This window comes from Schistocerca cancellata, chromosome 4 (genome assembly GCF_023864275.1).
Source record: "Schistocerca cancellata isolate TAMUIC-IGC-003103 chromosome 4, iqSchCanc2.1, whole genome shotgun sequence".
Lineage (NCBI taxonomy): Eukaryota > Metazoa > Arthropoda > Insecta > Orthoptera > Acrididae > Schistocerca > Schistocerca cancellata.
The window spans coordinates 194,920,262-194,922,906 of NC_064629.1; positions in this window are offsets into that span (position 1 = coordinate 194,920,262).

Consider the following 2,645-nt stretch of genomic DNA (forward strand, 5'->3'; position numbering starts at 1 on the left):
CCTGGTTAGAAACAACATACTCTTCAAACGCTGCACTGTTGATGACAAGCTATGGGTACTTTGCATTCCAGACGATTTTGTTAATAAGCTCATTTGGTACATTCATTTCAGCTACGCACATTTTGGCCCACGAAAATGTTATCATATTCTTCGAACGACTTGTTATTTTAACAATATGGAAAAGCGAATTCGAAGAGTCTTGTCTATTTGTAAACTTTGTCAAAAGGCGAAACCATCTACTATCTCACATCGTGCTCCGTTATTTCCTATTATTCCTTCTAAATTAAAAGAATTTGCTGCTGTTGATCTCTTGGGACCCCTTGTCAGAACATCGAATGGATTTTCGTACGTTCTAGTCGCTGTTGAACTTACTTCAAAATTTGTTTCTTTCACTCCGTTACGTAAAGCCACTGGACGGTCTGTATCCAACGCCTTTGTTAAAAATTTCTTACGTGAAGTTGGACACGTTAGTAAAGTCATTTCAGATAACGGACCGCAATTCAGATCTGCTGTTTGGTTACGCATGCTTCGGAACCATAAAATCAAACCTGTTTTTATTTCATTGTATTCACCACACTGTAACCCGTCTGAACGGATTATGAAAGAAATCAATAAGCTTTGCAGACTTTATTGTCACAGAAAGCATCAGCATTGGGACAGATATTTACACTTATTTCAAAATGTGCTGAATGAAATGCCTCATGATTCCACTGCTTTACCACCTACTCTTGTACTGAAGAATGAAGAACCTCCGAACAGAATCAGAGAGCTTGTACCTTTCCCGAATACACGTAAACTTCGACACAAAGACATAATTGATTTGGCTCTTAAAAATATAAAATCTGCAGCAGACAAAAGGAGAAAACTACACGGTAAAGCAAATGCAAAGAAATTATATATTGGTCAGAAAGTTCTCATTAAAGCTCATTCATTGTCACATAAGAAGAAACACTTGAGTCACAAATTCTTTCTAGTTTACAATGGACCTTACAGAATCCGACGTATACCACATGATAATTGCGTTGAAGTTGAAACTCTGCGTACTAGGAAGAGTAAAGGTTTTCACCACATTTCTCATGTAAAACCATTTATTGACAGATAATCTGCTTTTTAACTTAGTCTTTGCAATTTTCACTTCACGCTACCTGTACAATTTGTCAGACTTAAGAAACTGTTAACATGCAACATTTTGGTTTGCATACGAGTGGATTCTGGATTTGAGGTGCTTTCTGTGAAATGCCAGATGACACAGTGGTTGGTTTGTGTGACAGCTACACGATTATATCACGACGTTACTAATGAGTGACAATTTACAATGTTGCTTTTGCGGTGTATCTGTTTGATATCTGCACAGTTTTTCTGAATTCTTCTGTAAAGTAAAACATGTTTTAGTAGTAACTTTTGTGCTATTGCTACAAGGAGACAGCCTTTTCCGTAGGACAACAATACGTTACAGCACAGTACTTTCCTCATCACGGCAATAAGCGTAATAACTAAGTTATCTATACGCAAAGCATTTCACTTTGTTTATCATGAGGTAAGTACATTGACTTCTGCAGAACTTAGCTTTCGGAGGACAATGACTACGACACTTCCCAGAGATTATCTTACAGCAAGACGCACATTTAGCGCTACAGGACACGTATTTAAGTGATTAATTTTGTACTTAAAACATTTATTTTTAAAGATTTTTGAATTACAAAGAAAGTTTTTCGTGATACATTTCATTCCATTGCTGTAATCTGTAACACCTGAGGGTATAATTACAATAAACCTCAGGGGGGTACACACCTACTTTGTGTACCATGTGTTTGGCAAGCACAAGGAGCCCTAGCTAATATGGTATTTGCTTATACAACTTTACACATCGGTACCATATTTCTCTAACACATAAATTACACACCTATCTGATCATTTAACAGAGAAACAAACATCCTTTTACTACGTCAGTGACACATGTTTACGCAATTACAGAGATGGATTACTTCACACTTAAGAAATTGTACTTTGTCTGTGCTTTGTGCACTGTTCATAATTTTTTTTGAAACCATTGTGATACTATGAGAACTTTGAATGATGTATTTGGTAAGAGAGTATGATTTTAAAGTACGTTGGAGGCAGATGACACTTTTGACATGAGCAGAGAATTTTGTTAGGTTTTGAAATTATTGGAGGAAGCTACGACGTTTTTGACATTTGACTGAGGTGATATGATGTTATTTTTACGACGACGATGTGTATTATGCTGTTGAAGTATGTTTATGTCAATAAAATTCTTGACCTGTGAAATGTTTTTATATGAGACTGTCACTGTAGCGGAAACTACTGTCGTAAATATTTCCGTAAGAAAGTTAAGTGACCACCTGCACATAATGTGACGTGGGCACCCAGGTGTGTCAGATACCTGGAGAACAAGCCTTTTCAGACGCTCAGGTAGAAAAGAAAGCCATTAGGGTGTGCCAGAGGCACAGGTTGGAAGAGAAGGACAAAGAGAGGCCATTAAACTCGCTGTTGACAATTCTTTGTAGAGGGCATCGCTAATGCGACACGCTCGTTACTTGAAAACATATGATTTTTGTAATGCGTTGTGGGCACACAGCTGTGTCAAACACCTGGAGAACAAGCCATTAGGATGTGCCTTTCAT